The 20,782-nt window shown below is 36.5% G+C and overlaps 1 protein-coding gene across 6 annotated transcripts in view; it reads right to left on the reverse strand.

Annotated features, from left to right (window-relative positions):
• HS3ST5 (heparan sulfate-glucosamine 3-sulfotransferase 5) overlaps nucleotides 1-20,782 on the reverse strand; it is a 292,703-nt gene that overhangs the window by 104,273 nt on the left and 167,648 nt on the right. For 3 of the 6 annotated variants that reach the window (XM_058307304.2, XM_058307309.1, XM_058307307.1), the window contains one exon: nucleotides 7,783-7,896. The gene's annotated coding sequence lies outside the window, so the exon portion shown is untranslated. The remainder of the gene's footprint in view (nucleotides 1-7,782; nucleotides 7,897-20,782) is intronic. The other 3 variants (XM_058307310.1, XM_058307312.1, XM_058307311.1) reach the window with 1 other exon arrangement.

A 20,782-nucleotide genomic window follows, 5' to 3' on the forward strand; every position in this document is an offset into this window, starting at 1 on the left:
CATAAAATTACCTGTTATTAAAAACCGAGCACATTTTTCCCAAAGAAATATATTACTCAGCTGTAAAATAGTATGTTTGCCATTCACAATAATGTTTCAACATTATGGTTCAATCTTCTAAAAAGCTGACATGGAAAATAATGGTGTAATAAACCAATTCATCATAATGTGCAAAAGAAACCACTGGAATAAATTGTAATAACCTTTCAAAAACTAGCAGCTTTTAAAAGTATTAATTTCTACTCCAGATAATTGGAAAGGACACCTGGGTGGGTAGGCAATATTTTTTATGGGATTGCTCTGTCAGGAGCTCAGATTGTCTCTGGACTCAGCAATGATCATTTAGCACTAAATGACAGTGAATCTTGCAAATGGGTCTTCCTAGATGGTGTTTGTCATAAATTACCAAACTCAGCTCCCCTCAAGGTCAGCCATATGAGAGGGCAGGTATCAAACGGCCTTCACAGAGACCTAGAGTGCTCCTCGGGTTTCTCATAAATGGACAATAGTTGTGTTGGCTGCCATAAAATCAACTTAATGGACTGACAACATAAATTACCATCAAACTTTGACAATATTCCTACCTAGAGAACAGCTGAAGAATGCTTTTATATCAAAGCTGGGGAAAATGGATAACAATATGTTTTGCTCTATACTGGATCATAAATATTTTTAACAATGCTAAGTGGGGAATGAATTAATATTAGAAGCCACAATATGTTTTACTTGCTGCATTATAAACGGCATCTAAGTAATATTAAAATGACACTTGCTTTCTGAACTAACTGATATATACATCATAGTAATGCCATGGAGCTGTTGTCTGTTTCGGGGGGGAGAGGGGGTAGGTAGGTTGCATTTGCTTGGCACTCAATATTTTTACGAAACATAGCAACTAAAAGGAATAATGCATCTTTAAAAAATCTTATTTTATCTTTGTAGTCCATTGGGTTCACAGGAAAAGCTGATGGATTCTTGAGCTTTCATTCTACTTTAGATAAATCATTAGTTCACTTTCTCTATGGCATGGTTTTTCTTTTTCCATCTGTAAAGTATAATAATTACTATACAAAGATATTTTGAAGACAGTGGAATTAATGCTAGGATGAAGGCACCAGATAAACCCCGGATAATTAGAGAATCATATCTATTTTTTGTGAAAATCATCTACTCTACGTTTAAGTAATTTACAATTTTAAAAAACCAGTTTGGGAGAAAATACAACAGCTAAACTATTTAATTTGAATCTTGAAGGTAAATGAAGAGGTGTTTAGCTGAATTTTCTTTATTCATCAAATTATGCTGCCACCCAAAACTACAGTTCTTAAAATTACTATTTATTATTATGACATAGGGCTAAAATTAATCTCTTTGGCATTTTTATAATTAGTATTTATTAGCTCTTGCAATGCAGGATTTCATGGTAAATTTTTGCCACATGAAATTCTGCACTGAGGAAAAGCAAGAGCTTCATTGAATCCAATGGTTTCTCAAAGCATGAATATTACATATAATGTTCAATGAAGTCTATATACTTTGTAAATTATAAACTCTTAAAAACAGAATTTAAAATCCTGTGTCTTTCCCTCCCATTTCAGTCATTACCCTCTCTTGTGTCTGCCAGTGCACTATCTCTTGCATTTATACCTTTCCTTCTATCCCCATTGTCACTTCTGGATAGAACCTCATCACCTTATATCTGAATTATTGTAATAGTTTCTCTGCTCCTGGTCTCTTTCTACCAATCCATACTACCTACCCCTACCTAATTCGTCCTTTTTAAAGCACCATTTCAATTTTGCCATTCCCTTGCTCAAAGATTTTCAATGACTCCCCGTTACATGGAGGCCAAAGGACAGAGCTCTTAGAGAGAATCAAAGCTTTTGGTGATCTGGCCCCATCTCCTCATCCATTGTGTCTTGCCCCCATTGTGTCTTGCCCCCATTGTGTCTTGCCCAGGTCTCCTGCACAAACCCTTCAGGCTAGTAAATGCAATTGCTGCCTGGCTACCGCCATTAAGAATGCCTGTTTGGCCACTGCCCTCCATCTCCATATTGTCCATCTATCCATCTACTTTTCTTCAGTGAGGTTTTTTTGACCACTTCACACTATATTTGGCATCCCTACCCATGAAGCTGGAGCATTCAACTTGTTTTTTAGGTGTTTTTCCAAATATTTATTTATTTCTCCCCTCCCCACCTGTCCATCCTGCGCTCACTGCTCTCCCTGTGTTCTTCTGTGTCTGCACGTTCCCTCTCCAGGCAGCACCGGGGACAGATCCTGGGACCTTCTTCCTTCCAGAGTGGGAGAGAGGCACTCAATTTCATGCCCCAACCCAGCTCCCTGGTCAGCTGCATCTTCCATCGTCTCTCCTCTGTGTCTCCTCCTGCTGCATCATCCCCTGCATCAGCTCCCCACATGGGCCAGCACCCTGCTCAGGCCAGCTTGCTGCATGGGCCAGCCTGCCCTCACCAGGAGGCCCCAGGAATCGAACCCCAGATGGTAGACTGGAGCCCAAGCCCTTGAAGCACATCCGCCTTCCTCAATTTGTTTTTGTTTGTTTGTTTTAAGCATGGTTTATTTCACTGTGTCAACAGTAGTATTTACCTTTGGTTTTTGTTATTTAATGGTTTTCACATCTTTTCTCTCAAATTAATTTGTAAAACTCTTGGAGGGCAGAGGTTTTTGAGTTCTTATTATCTGCTAATGTTCCTACCACAGAGTTATGAAAAGAGTTGGCAGTGAGCAAATACTTGTTTAAATGAATGAGTGCAAAGCTCTGCTCTAGGCTCCTTGCAAGATTAGAGGGGTCACTATTCACTTGTGTTTCTAATTTTGGTATTCTAGAATAGCAATTTATGTATGTAAGGCAATTTCCCTGGGTTTAACAAATAAGTTTTAATTTTGAAGTTCTTAATGAAATTCCAGGCTATGAAATAAAGGTGAGTATGTAGGATTTATAGTATTAAAATCTGCCTTTAATGTAAACATAGCCACCGTTAGAAGAAAGTACACTAGAGCGTATTCGTGGAATTAATACAAACTTCCTGAAAGTTCTTTACTAACGCACAGCTCAGTAATTTCTAAACAAAGTTGATCATTCTAAGTTCAGAATTAAAAGATAAGTATGCAGCAATCTAATATTTTTATTTTATAAAGTAGACAATATTCAAACATATACTATTCTGTTGTAGAAATAACATGAACTTTAGAGCTCAACAAGATCTGAGTTAGCAACCTGGTTTTGCAACTTACCAGGTGTACTATCTTGGGTCAATAACGTAATGCCTCTGACTTTAAATTTCTCATAAGGCAAATGGAAATATTAAGATCCAATTCATTTGAAAAACCCAAGATGAAGGCACCATTTTGAGCTGTTTGTTAAGATACTGATTTAATGCCCCTAAGTCACCTAGCCTAGTATCAAGCATATAAAAAAGTGGTAGTTATTATTACTGTTTATTAGTTTTTGGAGGGGAGAGTTTTTCTCTTTCCAATCTACTATTCCCAGAATAGACAAAGGCTTAGGAGTTTAAAAAACCTGGGTTTGAATTGTGACACTGCCATTTACTATTTTACTAACCTATGTGAGCCTCAATTTCTTTAGCAGTAAAAGGGGATAACGAAATCACCATGCAGGGATATTCTGAATACAAAGAATGATCTATTTGAAAGTGTCTAGAATAGAACAGGCACTCTCTGAATACCAGATATTATTGTCATTCTTATGAATCTTCTCTCAGACAGGTACCATCCTGCTGTATATTGAAGAATCCATGTTCATGAATAATTTTGACATATTAGTAGTAGGAAAATTTTTCTATTTTATGTTTCACTACCTTACAGAAAAACATAAGTTGGCATTATAAAAATTATCCTTCTATAATATTTGTATAGTGACTTACAGTCTACAACTTGGTAACAACTGAGGAGTAGACCCCCAAGAGTCCCAAATTAGACATTTGTTGGTGAATTATTGCAATCATTAGCTTGCAACCCATTCCATTATTAAAATGAACAATAATAATAAGCTGCAAATACTAAGGAGGCTCTTTAAAAAAATCAAGTAAGTTATTGCTGTAGCCCTGTATTTTTAGAAATGCTTGGCAGCTGAAATTGGCCCAATGCATTTAAGCAATAGATCATAGATTCTCCATCTCAGCAGTAGATGTTGGAAGCTGAGGCCTCCTCTAGGCAGGATTTGGCAAAAGACACTTATGAAAGTGGCTTCTTTTTCTTTGACTCCTAGATTACTATTTAAATATCAGCTAGGTTAACCATTATCATTCAAGTTCAAATACAATTTTTAAAAATCTGACGGTGTTTTCTGGAAACTGTGCAAACAAAAGAAAGAAATGTGGGTAACTTTCTTAAGTCTAAATAAATACGTTATGTCATATGCTGTTCAGATTAATGACTTATTTTCCAAACTCAGTGGGAATGCAATTAAGTACGAAAAAAACTGAAAGCACCTCACAGTTTTGTAAGACTGAACTATTTTCATTATCACAATAACTGAAGCACATTCTTAATAACTTATCAAATACATTTATTTCCCTTCATCATCTACAAGGTCAAAACCAGACATCAGCCACAAATTGAAGTGCCACTAATTCCTTTGAAAAACTGTTGAGCATATTGTTTTAGGAAGTAGTTGGGCTGCATACCACTGTGTCTTTTCCAGGGTGTCAGGCATTCTGGAAGCTGCACCCATACTTTCAGAACCGTGTACTAAAGGACAGCATTACTCTTGCTGCTTCAAATGTGTAGCTTGGCTCAGAACTGTTCCTTAAACAAAGCTTCCACGTGGATCCATATACAACAGTCTGCGTTTCCAATGTATTTTGTCCTATGCTTAGCACCTATATTTAGTGATTATGGCCATTATATCTACATTTACAAACATGTGTTAACATAAGAGCAACTGCTTCTTGGTAACTGATAACAGGACAGTATTGGATCAACACTGGCACTAGAATATTTGGAATGATCTTTTCTAAATCGAGTCTCAAAACATAGGGAGGCAGTTTATACGTCTTTGCGTCCTTTCATTGCTTCTACTTCCCTCCCATTGCCTGCCAGGGATTTAAAACCATTGGGGGATTTTAAACTGTTTCATTGTTTGTATTTACTAGACCCATAACTATAATTTAAGCTTAAAGAATCTCTGATCATTTTCAAAGCCATTTACAAACAATGAAATATTTTTACCCCCATAATGTCATGTGAGGTGAGGAAACTGAGGCATGGGGTGATTACACAACAAATTCAAGGCGATTCTAACTATGTTAGTGAAACTCTCTGAATTTTAATTTCCTTATTGGTCTGGCATAGGGTTACTTTGAGGATTAAATGTAATGATGTATATAAAGTAAAAAAAAAAAAGAAAACTAGAATAAGGTAAGTTAAAAAAACATTAGGGAAACGGACTTGGCCCAGTGGTTAGGGTGTCCGTCTACCACGTGGGAGGTCTGCAGTTCAAACCCCGGGCCTCCTTGACCCGTGTGGAGCTGGCCATGCGCAGTGCTGATGCGCGCAAGGAGTGCCGTGCCACGCAGGGGTGTCCCCGCGTAGGGGAGCCCCACGCGCAGGGAGTGTGCCCGTGAGGAGAGCCGCCCAGCGTGAAAAGAAAGTGCAGCCTGCCCAGGAATGGCCATGCCCATGCTGCTGACGACAACAGAAGTGGACAAAGAAACGACGCAGCAAATAGACACAGAGAACAGACAACTGGGGGGGGGGGGGGGGGATTAAATAAATAAATAAATCTTTAAAAAAAAAAAATTAGTCCTTCCAACCCTTCTTCCTGGTAACACTTCACCTAAAGGTAGTTTCCAAGGTCTCCGAAGTTACTCTGGATTTCAGTGGTGGGCCAGGGAGGCAAAATATGTGTCAGTAGGGTGACCAAAGTCAATTTAACCAAAGACTTACCAGTTGTCTACTACATTCCCAGCAGAGTGCTAAGGACTGCAGACAAATGAAGTAGCAGCAGCCAAGGGATTATGGCAGAGGCAAGAACAAGTCTTGCTGATGATTTCTTAGAAAATAAAGTGATTCCAAGAGAGGCTAGTCTGCCAAGTTAATAGAGCTCATCGTAAATTCTCCAAAATAACATCAAATATGAATAAAACAACTTTAAAACTGCTTCATATGAATTTTATAGTTTCACTTCTCTTAAATGGCATATTCCACCAACTTCCACAGTGTTATCTTTGTAGATGATGACACTGTATCTAACCTCCATTATTACAGGGGGTGGAAGCAGAGGATCGAAGAGTCAGTCTCCTGGTAAAGCTGGGAATGAGCGGTTAAAAAAACGTGTTAAGTGTTTCTGCAGTTTCCCATCACTTAAGTCACCTAGATTAGCAGATATCCTAGGGCAGAAATAACCAAATACTTGTTGAGTTGAGTTTGAGCCTCTGAGCCAGATTTAAAAACAAAAAGAAAAAGGCAGTTCACTCCATTTGGATGATCTCATAACAAACGTGTCTATAGTCAACTAAAAACATTTTCAGAGAGAAAATATTTTTTAAAAGGTCAAAACTACAGAGACAGACCCTTTTACATAGATAAATCTCAATATAATTAGCTTTAAGCTATGAGAACAAAAGTAGAATAAATTTAATCATTATCAAAAGCAATTCCTGGGCATCTGTGCACAAGGCAATATGTGGAGAGAAACAAGCCCAGAGGTTAAGGTCAGACCCTTCTATTCTGATGCTTCCTTCTCTTGTGATTTTAGGTAGTGACCTGACCCCTCAGGTCTGCAGTGCTCCTGTTTTTAGAATGGGGAACAGAACATGCCATCTATTTTCTTGCATTAGTGAAAGAACTAATTGAGATGGGATATTATTGTACATACAATAATAAATAGTAACAATTTCCAAGTATTTAATATGCACTTGGCACTATTCTAAGCTTCTCATTTCTTAATTCATTTAATCTTCACAACACCCCAGTGAGGTGGATGCTGTAATTATTGCTATTTTCCAGATGATGAAATTAAGGCACAGAGAGTTTCTAAAAAAACCTTGTCAAGGTCATCCAGCAAGTAATTGGCTGAGCAGGAACTCAAACTCAGCCAGTCTAGCTCCAGAGTGATCCCCTTAGCCACTCTCCTATATTGCTTCCCTCCTTCAGAACAGCTCATTACATGTTCCCCCCACCCCTCGCCCAGATTCTGGCATACAAAAATACAACAATTCCCTCCTTTCCATAAATAAACAGTTACTCTAAGGACACAGGACATAAAGCTATAGAAAGTATGACATAATCTGTATAAATCACAAACTGTACAGAAGTTTGGAAGAGAGGAAATAATGAGGATGGGAAATCAGCAACATTTAGTAATGAAAGTGGAACTCGATTTAACTCTTGGAGAGAGAACAAAACTAATGCCAGCAAAGAGAAGCTGGTAAACTTATTTCAGGGAGTGGGGACGGCAAGGACAAAGGCTTTCTGCATTCAGGAAATGAGGATCAGTTTCAGTGTGGAGGAAGTTTTCCTATACAGGAACACTGAGATGAGAAACCAGGAGGCAGATCATTTTGTAGACTGTTTAAAAAGACCAAGAGAAGTGTGAAAACTTCAACTTATACCTCCTGGAGAGCTGCTAGGGATATCTGAGTGGCTGGGTACCTGTGTGTGCTCAATGCACACTAAGCCTTGCTCATGCCAAGTGGCGCTTTCAAAAGACCGGTTGGATGGCCGGGATCTAACATGGAGAAGAACAGAGAACCTAGATACCAGCCAGCAAGAGCATGCCAGGGTCTTCTGCATACATACCTACATTCAGACACTTGCCGATTATTCCAGCGATGATGATCTGGTTGGTGGGTTTTCCATGGTCCCTCTCCACCTACTGGCTGTCCTTTTGGTTTGTTCACTGCTTGTTAGCACCTGAAGGTGACATGGAGGCAGAGGGATTTTCCAATTAGTCTTTTTTTTTTTTTCCTGCTCCTTAGTAGCTGTGGTTAAAGATTTGTAGGGATGAGGAAAAGTAAAATGCAGACGGATTAGGACATTTATTATTTCATAGCACTTCCAGTCCCTTTATTAAACAGTTTGCTGATGAATAGCAGAGATCACATTTCTCTTTAACCCTGAAATATGTATTAATTCCCTTTGATCGAATATGACCTTGCAAATTGGGAGCTATTCACATGTACTTTCAAATAGTGTTCTTGTAGCAGAACCTTTATGATCTGGCTGCTGAGGTTTTTGGTAAGGTTAGTTAAATTTACTCTTTTTTAAAATGCTGTACATTGTATATCTTCAGACTGACCATTTGTAAGCATATGATGGTTATCCATATCGATCATTCTTACCTTTGCTACTATTTTAATATATTAGCCATTTGCTGCTGCTTCCTAAGTTTTATACAGATTCCCAGGAGACCTCAGTAGTTCTCTACCTGTAGAGCACATGCTTGGCTCTTAAACTATAAAGTGCTGTGTTAGAGGTATAGAAAAAGAGAAGCATGTGGCAAAAATGAAACAGATTGCAATGCCAAACTTTTTTGGGGGTAATATTTCATTGATATTTCAGGCTACTATTAAAAGTTTCTGTGACATCCAAATAGATTGTAATAGCTCAATCTTAATATGCCATTATTACTAATATATATTCAATAATAGACACAAAGAGTATTCTATTTCTAGTCTGAAATGGTCATTAAATCCATTTTTTAAATTGGGCCCATTGTAGGTGAATATATTTAGGATGTAAAACAAACACACACACAAACACATACAACCTCTTTCAAGAAAAGGCCTTGTGATGTCTTAAAACTGTATGTACCCCAGAAAGACATGTTTTTAAAGTCAATCCATTCCTGTGGGTATGGATCCATTGTAAATAGAACCTTTTGAAGAGTCTATTCAGTTAAGTTGTGACCCACCTCATTCAGGATGGATCTTAACCCTCTTACTGAAGTCTTGTAAAACAGAATGAATAGAGAGAAAGAGAGAGAGAAGATCAAGAAAGCGGGAGAGAGAACCAAAGAGTGAGAGAGCGAGAGAGCGAGAAAGAGAGAGAGAGAGAGCAGGCAACCAAGTGAGCACCAGTCATGGGAATAAGAAACTGAAAGCAAAACAACCCAGGAGAGAAAGGAGAGACCAGCAGACACTACCATGTGCCTTGCCATGTGGCAGAGGAGCCAAAGATTGCAGGCAGCCAGTCTTCAGGAAGGAAGCATTGCCTTGTGTATGCCTTGATTTGGACCGTAACAGTAAGCAAATAAATTCTCATTGTTTAAGCCCAACGCATTTCATGGTATCTGCTTTAAGCAGCCTAGGAAACTAAAACAGACTTTAAAAATGCATACATCTGGCTAATAGCCAGCTACTGAACCAATCGAATCCCTTCTCAATTGACATACTTTCATACTTTATTTCCAGTTCTTCCACTTGAGTCCGTTTAGCTCTACCCCTCACCTCACATCTCCAATATTGCCAGCATAGTTCTAGAGAAATCAGAAAATGAGTAGGAAAAAAAGTACATCCAATTATTTCAAGACACAGTACACATCAATAGCATTAGCCAGGGAACTGGCTTCATGGTTTGTGAGGACTTATTGGCCTGCTTACAGGCCTCCTGACCTCAATATAAAACAAAACAAAGCCTCAACTACTCTGCTTCTCAATTTATTTGGTGAATTAGAATTAATTTTACAGTTCCCAAATAAACAGTAATCATTATAATTATGAATAATTAAAATGCTAAACTCAAGAGGGCACTTCACATTCATTATACTGTAGAACTCATCCCCTAAGGGTATACCTTCAATTAGTTCAGTTTTCACAACTGAAGAAAAATGTGACAATCAGTAATTGCAGGTATTTAGTACAAGGAACAAAACAAGCAAACTTGCCTTTAAATCATCCTCTCTCAGTAGCAGAGGCACTATTCTCTTTTTAGAGTCTTAATATTTGTACTAATTCCAGAATACAGAAAGGCAACAGATAACAGAAAAATGTACTGCCTTCAAAGGTATGAGTAGATGCACTGCAGCTTAATCAGCTAATCTAATTTAGTTGGTCAAAGTAGAAAGTAAGATAAAATAAATGGTTTTAAAAGAGAGCCTTTTAAATAATATTTTATAAAAATTTATCAATATACTTCTTTATTTAACTTATAAACATTTATTAAGCACCTCCTTGTATTAGGTTTAGATTAAATGCTAGTTATATTGCACTATATGAATTCGTCAATAGTAATCTTCCTTTAAGCATATAGAAATTTATATGTAAAATATATTTGTATATTCTTACAAATGTAAAGTTTGGAGTATGCGCATCTACAATTTTAAAAAAATGAACCTATTTGGAGTACTATTCTTCATATTCTTGAAGTTGTAATGATTTAATTTTAAAAAGTAAATCACAAAATTATTTTGACTTTTCTTTCCCAGAGCCTCCTCTATAAAAAACATAGAACATTTTGCAGAAGATATCCATCCATTTTATTTTATAGTAATCAATACTATTACAATTATTGTTTTTTTCCTCAGGTGATTATAGAACTAAAATATAGGTTAAGTTGAAATTGGATTAGCAAATAATAACTACAGTTTTGGATCTAAGAGACTTGTAGTAAAGCAGATTTCTTTGCTCTGCTTCAGTGTCAAATTGACAACCATGACCCAAGAAAGGGTTATCTTTTCCTGGCTGCCACGTTGGGGAGATACATTTAGTCTTTCATTTGAGTAGAGGAAAGAACTCATTAGAAACGTGGTACAAGTGGTTTCCAAATGATAAATCTCAAGTTACCAATTCTACTTTTATAATTAGTTGCCTGAGTCTTGTATTTAATTAAATGGTTATTTTAAATGCTTATATTTAACTTAAGCCTAATAATTAGCTAAAGCACAATGTTAGTGCCTCATCCATTTTGAAATTAATTAACTTACAAAATAGCTGGAAAATAACTCTAAAATTTTACATTAAAATATACCTGGATCAGTTTGCATCTTTTGTGTGGTTTCAGCTGTTTACTTAGGTACAACTGCAGGGGCTCTAGCATGGCTGATAGGTAATAGAATCAAATACTGATATGCCCTCTGCATTTTCTTTAAATGTATGATATATAATTTAACCTCCCTCCCAGGCAATATAATCCATAGTCAAGGATATGATTGCTTAAATTTTGAAGGGACCTAAATTTTATAAATTAATTTTAGCTGTAATATATTTAGCTGGAACCATGTTTTTTAGTAGATGATTCATAAGTGTGACAATCCAAATAATAAAACCCTTGTAGGTCAGTCCAATAAATTTATTGACTTTGTTTTCAAGGAAATGTTCTGACTTTAACTTCTGGTCAAACAAACATCATGGTCTACACACACAGGAATCATCAGACAATAGGTAGTAAATGCACAGCCATTTTTCTTGGTCTACAGAAAGAATCTGAAGATATTTGAAAACACAATGGCACCTGGGTTGGGTTTCCTTGTACAGTGAAAAATACATCCATGAATGTCCTACAATCCTTAGCGTCGTGGTTGGTAGGCAAAACTGTGAAACCGTGCACTTTGTCCTTTAATAAGGATTGCTACCATTTTTCAGGTACTGAATACGCAGTATGCACTAAATGAAATGCCTAATGAAGGTGTATTATTGGACCCACGTTAGAGATGAATGAAGTACCAGCGGCAGGATTCAAAGCCTCACTCACAGTTGTGTATCCCACTGTGTCCAGTTCCCATCTCAGGACTAAGGGAGGCATTCCCAAATGTGAGATGCTTACAACCACCACCACCACCACCACCAAAAGTTCTCCCTTGTAGTAAGTGTGAATTAACTAAAAGGTGAAGGTGGCACATTTAGCTTGACTATTAGTAACTAAAAAATCTATTGTCTCCAATATTAGTATCCTCCTACACCATGCTGCAGAATTTTCTAATATTTTATTAAAACCTGGTCTTTGTACTTTCCAAGGAACCTTTACACTTGGAGGAGTCCATTCCAACCATTGTCTGATATTAGCTCAGAACACCTTTACCCCCATCCTCCTCCCCTCCCTTAAGCGTTTTCATTCTGGCAGACCATTAAAGCAGTCTCAGCTTACACAGGGAGTAAAATTCTGCAGAATGTTTCTCTCCTTTTCACGCTAGTACTATTATGTGGCATTCCAGGATGCCTTTAAGCTATACTGTATCTCAATTACCTCAACAGCCATCTGTTTCTGTTTCTTCCACTCATCCTCCCCTGTTCCCTAAACAATGAATGATATTCCCACTCTAAAGCTAGATTTAGGAGCATTTTTTGCAAAGAGAGAGAGTAGCAAATATTAGATATCCTCCTATTTAGATAATACTATATTAAATTGTGATCAAAGCCAAATTATCTATTGATTTGATGTTTAACATTTCAACTATCACCCAATATCTTACCTCTGGACAGTCTCAGAATGTCCAAAGGCTTGGCACCATCCCAACATAATCAAAATGAAGAACGACTATTTAAAGAACAAGAAGAAGTAGAAGTAAAGGCACATCTGCTTTGTTAATCTTGCTAAGGCCTTTAGATACCATCTGTTTCCTGTTCACTTTCTGGCTACTGTCTTCCCCTAGGCTAAAAGATTAAAAAATGACTCCGGGAGAGGGGCAGGGACTTCTTGAGAAAGTAGTTTGAGATTTTAATTCTGTATTTCGTCTGCCAGACAGTGAAATGCAGTTACCCACAGCAAGTGTTCCTAATAGATAAGGGAATTGTTGCTTCACATATAATTACATTAAGTCTAACCATGGACATAGCAGCCATATCATCATCATACCATTAAAAGTGTTAGGAAGTCTGAAAAGAATCCATTTTGAGGAGGGTCAAAAACTACTTTTATTTTACATCAAACCAAGGTTATCATAGAAGAAAACAGATAATTCTTTTGGGGGAATGATTTTTGGAATATAAAAAAAAAGTATTAAAGGGCAAATGAAGCAGACTGTTATGACTGGCAGTAAGTTCAGGCATTTTGTATTCTTTTGTGTTTGCTTTGGAATGTTAAACAGGTTGAGTTCTTTTTAAAAGAAAACATTTTATTCAGAACATCCTCACATGAAAGCCCTCTTTGACAAAGTGTCATTTTTTGATATATTAGTACATGTCTGCCCACATCTTATATTTTAAAAAGGCAAGCAATGTTTTAACAACTTTTGACAAGCATGGGGAATTAAACTTCCACAGAATCAACTCTTTTAATGTAATGCTGTAGTCTACGTTCTATTTTGTATTTCTTTATGGCAGGCCACGACATTTTAAATTATATCAATTTCTGGTTGGGAAAAAAGCATAGAAATTAAAGATGAGTAATTAGGATAGGAAAACTTCAACTCATCAATAAAATATTTAAGCATATAATTCTGAAAATTGTTGAGAAAGTGAGCTTGCCAGTATAGTATTAGGCGAATGAAAAATGAGTAACAGGAGGAAAGTCAAAGACTTTTCTAATACAATCTCAAGAAATTCAGTTACCTCTTAATTATACTTACACGTTAAGTACTAAATCATAAATTTCAAAATCAAATTATCCTCCATTGGTTTGCAGTACAGGCTCTGCCCACCGGAAGCCTCATGTGGGTACCCACAGGCATCTCAAGCCAGCAAGTCTGAGATCCCTCCTGTACCACTAACCTGCCCCTCCTCTTGTGTCCCCAGGTGGTGACCTTGCAAGGCTAGGGTCCCATTTACTCTCCAGCCGCATCTGTCCTCAGTCTACCCTGCTTATTCAGATGGCTTATTCAGCATCCAGAGCTTCTTCCAATTCCTGGAATATGCTAGGTTCGTGCTCCTCTGCCTCTCTCCCTCAATCACTATCCCACTCTCAGCCTGGCCAATTTCTCCTCTCCTTTTTGGTCTCAGTTGGGATGTCACTTTCTTTAGGAAGATTTCTCTGACAACTCTTTCTCTAGGTATCCTTTCTCTAGGTTCTATAGAATCCTGTTCACTCTAATCAAAGTCCCTGGCATATAGTGATACCATTGCCTATTCACTTGCCTGTATCCCCAATAAGCTCTATGAAGGCTAAGATTATTTTTTATCTCGTTTACTGTTAAATCTCTATTGTCTGGAGCAGTGCTTGGATATTCTAGGTGCTTCCAAACACTTTATTTAAAAAATTAATGAATAGTTTGGGTGTGAAGTGCATATATGGCCTATACTCTTTTTTTCCTTTTCGGTGGTAACACAAACTATTAAATATAATCACACTTTTTTATGTGAACTTATTTGAGTTGGCATGTGTTAATATCAATGTTCCCGTGTGATTATTTCATTTAGCTGAAATAAAAAGTTTCATGTTTCAGCGCAGAAGCTTTAACATAAACCTTTCTCTATAAAGAAAGGGCAAGGTAGATAATAGGAGCCTTTGAAGGATGTTAAGTTCTGGAATGCCATGCTTAGACTTAAGATTATGATGTAGACCTTTCATGGTAACAAGAAGGATGGATTGCAAGAGAACAGGAAGAGTTATGGAGACTAATATATAAGATTGGAAGCAGCTAAAGGCTTTGCTTAATATTGCTGTCATTATAATCTGATAACTTTTAGGAAGATACTGTGACTAGTAAAGGAGAAAATTTTAAACCAGTTCCCATTAATGAGTCAAGGAAATGGAGCTGGGAGAATATTGTTATTAGATGATCAAGAGCTTTAATAATCAATGTACTCTGAAAGGACCTTAAATCTAATGAAACAGCTGTAGATAACTAAATTATAATTATAGTAGATTCAGGGAATTGGTTCAGGGTTCTTTGCATCTAAAATTTAAATAAGTAATCAAAGTGAAATTCCATTAGCTGACCTCCTCAGACCACCTCTGAAATACAGAGGACATTTATTAATAATACTCAAAATAACAGCATGACATAACTGCTTCCATATTTCACAACTGCCTTAGGCCACTGGGGAGGGTGGATGGAGTTGGGTGGAGGAGGTGGATGTGAGGGAAAGGAAATCAGAAGGAAGAGAAGGCACTACTTACAAAGATACATAGAACTCTTTTAGAGGTATTGCTGCAGCAGTGCTTTTCTTAAGTCAAGATTAAAAATACAGTGAGCTTACAGAATGCTATTCTCAACTGCAAAAGTAATATAAAAACAATTTTTATTCCCACACAAATTATTTAACACAGTTGCTACTGGATTTACAGATTAGTGCTGGCAATGTTGGGCAATTATATATAAAAAAGATTCTTTCCTTAACTTTTTAGTCTTCAGCTTCAGTATTTTTTTGCCTTAGTAAACGTATTTCTTTTTTGGAAATATATTGAATTATTTTACTAGGAACACACATGGACTTATTTTCATGGACTCTTCTGGGCTTTCTGGTTTATGCTATGTGGATGATAGCATAAAACAATTTCAAGGACAACAATAATAATGAATAAATTAAAGATCAGTGTATATAGCCCCTATCGAAGAAATAAATTTGTTCTATTGAACTGTATTTTCATTTCAAAAAATGTTCTTCCCATCCCTAGGATTCTGAAATGCCTTTATATAGCAATTCTCATTTTAAAAGAGTGCTTCAAATTGATTCTGAAGAATCTGAGTTCTCCACAGTCTTTCCTGGTAATATGCTTTTTATCAGATCAGCAGAAACAATGTGAAAACACCTGTCACAGTAATTTTGAATGTCTATCATCTACCAAATTACACATAAATGATCTATGGTTGCAATGTGGTCTTGAATGAAGGACTTTTTCAAGAAAGACAAATGCTGTTAAAAATATAAATTAGTACATTGTAAGAAAAAGCCACTTGTATCATTTGAAAAAATTTACAGCTTTTATTTTTGTCTTTAATCAGACCAAGAGAACTTTTTTTGAAAGAACTAGTCTAGCTTTTCATTCACTCCAAGTGTTATATATACATGCACGCCTACTGGCAGAAAGTGGATCTATTGAATAAGGTATAGACATCACTCAACTAAACTTCACAGGGCCACGGCTGCAAATGGGGTTGGGATTGGCAATGAAGTATTTACTGAATACCTACTCAGAGTAAACAATACGAATTTTCTCCCTACTCCCAGTCTCCCCCCAAAACAGACAATGAAAGGATTAATTGTTGAACATGTATAGGTTTTTTTTAAAACTGTGGAGAAAGTCAAAAATCTATTTCTATGTTGTACATACCAATTCTTTTCTCTGGTCTTAACCTACATGCTAGTCACTTCCTAGAATTGGTATGCTCCCCAGGTGATTCTTTTGTGCAGGCAGAGTTGAAAGTTTTGCTTTTAAAGCCTTCTTTAGCTTTGGGATTCAGCGACAAGCTCCCTACCCACTTCTGGTTACAGTTATCTGTGCACAGGTGCATTTTCCTCACACCTTAGGCCTTTCACCAGGGCTTGAAAGTTATGTTGTATTTTCCTATCCCCACTCCCTTCAAAGTTGTAATGCTAATCTGTATTTTGAATGTTACTTATTATACATTTTACCATCCAGATTCAAGGAATCAACTATGTATCAAAATAATGTTTACATTTCTTATCTAAAGGAATAATACTTGAATAGCTAGGCTTTTGACATGGGGTTGCAATTTTATGTGAAATAATACAATATGAAGGGCACTGGGAAAACATATCCCTTAAATTCCACCTATTTCAGGCTTAAACTATAGGAACTTAATGACAATATATTATAATCATTTCAACATTCCCAAAGGCTTGATATTTTTAGAGTATGTATAATATTCAGGTGGGGCTCAAATGGATCCAACCATCTTCCTGCTGCTAAGGTAAAATAGCATGTTCTATGTTGGTTAAGTGTAGCAATGTGCAACCTTCAAAAGGCAATAAAGAATACTCTGAAATGTACCTTATTTCTAAACTATCATAGCACATTAAAGCATTCTTTGTCAGCACTTTATTGGTTTCACAAGAATGAAAAACAAACGCTGGGGTCTTTATTCTGAAACCCATTTCTCAAATCTATCTTACTAGCAAAGGACTTAGTCCTGGGAGAGGTGTTCCAGTTATAAAAGAAGAATTTCTTCTTTTTCTAAGAGTTCATTTGCTATTTGAAGGGCTATATTTATTTGTCACTTGAAATTTATAAATGTGCATTAAGAGCCACCAACTCTATAAAATCATACTTTTCCATGATCCATATGGTAAACCTAAATGAAGGAAATTTATTGAAATGAGACTGCTTTTCTGTAGCTGGGTGAAACTTGTGCATTTATACATCTACATAGGAAGAGACAAAGCCAAAATTTTGTTTTTGTTTAAAAAGTTTTTGGGATAAAGTCCAGTTTGCTTCCAGCATTGTTTCTAGTGGTTATTTATTTACCACACTTGCTTATTCATTGACATTTTGCCAAAATACTCTTATATTTTCCTTTTTTAAAAATTTAGATATTTTTATTTATCAGATAGGCAGCTGATAACAGTGCTGCTCTTACCTGTTTTGATTTTGAATTGTATATATGTGAACAGAGGTTCCCCGAAGGGATAAAGGCAAATAAGGCAGACTTACAAAACAACAAAGGAACAGGCTGGCTTACCACACTGTGTCTGTAACGATGTGTCTTGGTGAAGGGATTTTGAGATGTGAAAATGGTTTATGAATAATAACCAATCAGTCCTGCATATGGCTGACAGAAGAATCACAAACACCACAAAGAACATGATAAATGACCACAAAACCAAACTAAACCCATTCTCCAAATATTCACTCAGCAAGCATCCACATTTTCAGTTGCTTTCTGAATCAAGAAAGACAGATGAATGTTGAGAGGGAAAGTGAGAAAACACACACACACCAACAGTTGGAGGTTACCAGAGGTGTCTTATAGAGACTTCCACAAATGTTAAGAAAGCAAGTGTGCAACAGGAAGGGCCCCTTGTAGAAATGTGTCATTGTGAAGCTGTAATTACACAGCTTGTCTTAAATCTGTTTTCCTTTTTGTCAGGCTGAAGTTTTTCAGAGACAAGTTTTCAGGAAAGCAAATAAAACATTATAGGACAATGTACTTGTTTTTAGGCTGAGAAAGTTGTCGTCATAGAAAGCCTGTCATTATAAAGGGGAATATTGAGAAGAAGAAGGCTTTTAGAGGATAAAGGTGATAAGCAGTTTTTTACAAAATGCCATGTCAGACAAGTTTCCTTCATGAGTTTTTTAAAAAGGAAATGAGTAACATTTACTGTAGAGGTGAAAAGCTCTTTGACAGCACACATTTTCTTTGCCTAACTCATTTTTCACATATTTGGCCACTTCCAGGTACTGTATTAGTTGCCCAAAACAAGAAAGCTTTGGACAGGGAACATGGCTGGAGACTCAAGACCCTGCCAACTCCAGGTTCTTGTCACTTGTCTTCTAAGTCTCTAGAAGGTAAGTTCCATAAATGTTGTTTTGTTTTAATCTATCTCTTCTGTTTTATTCCCTGCTTTATCTATGATACCTAAAATACTGCTTGCAAATATTGAGTTTGAGTAAATATTTGGAGTGTGAATAAACACAAGAAGACAAGTTCAGTTCTGACTTTGGCTACCATATATAGTTACCATCCGCTGAGTTGTGCCAGACATTGTGCCAAGTACAAATTATTTCATATCTAGTCATTGAATCCTCATAACAGCTATGTGATAAAGGTATTATTATCTCCATTTTAGTGAAATACTTGTTAGAAAGGTAGCTATAAAATTTACTTGAAGTCTTACAACCCGTGGAATGTAGAGAACAGAACTTATTTTAATTCCAAAGTCTAAATTCTTACTTACTATGCTAATTTCCGGTTTGATTCTGCTTAGTCAATGATCCTGCTCTACCCACAGTCTCATTCTTGTTTTGTTTTCTGATTCTTGGACTCATCTAAATGCTACTCCAACCCCTCAGGGATACTATACTGTACCTGAGGCTAGCTTTGATTCAACACTCCATTTTTCTGAGTACATCTTTCTCATGCTCTTCTGAGTTAACACATCTGGGACAGTAACAACCAAATACATTCCTTGCTTGTCTTCATGGGATTCACTGTCACACCAGCTAGAATAACTCTTTTACCACCTTTTAGACTCTTACAGTGTTTTGGTCTCAGTAAGTTAGGGGTAAATAAGTATGTAGGAATAAATATGCATTTAAGGTCAAATGTGTACTGGATCTGAAGAACTATTCAAACCCTCTCTGTACCAACTCAGTGCCGTTCTCCAGCAATGATCTCACTAAAGGTTTCTCAGTCTTTCCTGGGACTTCATCTTTGCCATCCCATGATCAGAGTTAGCATAGCAGCTGTGTCACTTGGAGAACATGGCAAAATTCACAAAATATATATTTTAGAACTATTGTTTTTGTAAGAGTACCAAATCATAGATGGCTGCTGATTCCCAGAGGAAAATGTCATAGATACCACAAGACCTAACAGCGTTTTCAGAGGCCATCATCTTGATGCTATTTTCTCACATGTAACTTTGAGAATTCCTGTCCTGAGTAGACAGGGGCCCACAGGGTCAATCCAAGTCTAAATCATTCCTTGGGCTATCATAAGGATTTCTTGGAATTGTCCAATTGGGTCTTAGAATTAGGTATCATATTGGACCTAGTTATTATTAAAGTTTTCTTGACATTGGGGGAAAAAAAGAAGCCTACGACAGTCTCTCTTTAGCAGCAGTGGCCTTGATTTCTGAACTTGTATTAAGCTGCCATTGGGTGGCAGTGAATCTGGTAGAAGATATGGGTACATGGATCATGATCCACTCCAAGATTTAAAAATGCTGCTGTAGATTTGGCCATTATAGACATTACTAAAATGTCAAGGAGTCTTCATACAAAAATGTGAACATTTTAAGAGTGCTTTCATTTTTGGAAAAAGTAGACTTCCTGGCTCATGAATGCTTTTTCTTTAGGGAATCAGATTGGAACTCTGATTTTGTGTGTGTGTGTGTGTTTGCATCCTTGCATTACACAGTTCCTCTGGAGGGAAGCTTTACATGGCTCATTAGCATTTATTTACATCATTTACAATTTAAAATACAATAGTAGGTTTTTTATATATATATATGATTACAACTATCAAAATTGTAAGTATACATAATAAATGCAAAGTCATGATTTAAAACAGGACAAAAATGTGTGTGCAAGTCATATATATTGCAGTATTTACAGGGATTTCATTTCTTGGAAATACTGTAAAAAGACTATCACAATTAGGTTTTCACATAATTACTTATGACTATAATATATATTATCTCTTCTATAAAGAGATGGATCATCCCTAAGCAGCTATTGAGTACTAAATTTAAACAATATATATGCAAGATTCAAATAGAAAAATATTTTTGTGATGTTTTCTTTTTTCCATTTAAAAAATCTGTTGAAGTATATCATTCATACATGAACATACATAAACAATAAGTGTATAGAAAAAGTTGTGAACTTACAAAACAAACATGCATAACATCATCTCATACATCGTCCCACCACCAATAACTTGCACTGTTGTGAAAAATTTTTAACAAATTATAAAAGAGCTTTGTCAAAGTATTACTACTTGCTATAGGCCATATCTTACACTTGGTGTATTTTTCCCCCAAACCACCCAATTATTAACACCCTGTATTAGTATTTGTTATAGTTCATGAGAGAACATTCTCATATTTGTTCTGTTAACCACGATCTATCTTCCACCACTGGATTCTTTGTGTAATACAGCTCTGTGCTTTGTACGATCCATTCAAAGTATACATTCAGTGGCTCTCATGTTCATCACAGAGTTGTGTTGTCATCACCTCAGTCAATTTTAGAATGTTTTCATTACTCCAGAAAGAAAAATCCCATACCCACTTATGTC

Source organism: Dasypus novemcinctus, chromosome 11 (assembly GCF_030445035.2).
Source record: "Dasypus novemcinctus isolate mDasNov1 chromosome 11, mDasNov1.1.hap2, whole genome shotgun sequence".
In the NCBI taxonomy this organism is placed as follows: domain Eukaryota; kingdom Metazoa; phylum Chordata; class Mammalia; order Cingulata; family Dasypodidae; genus Dasypus; species Dasypus novemcinctus.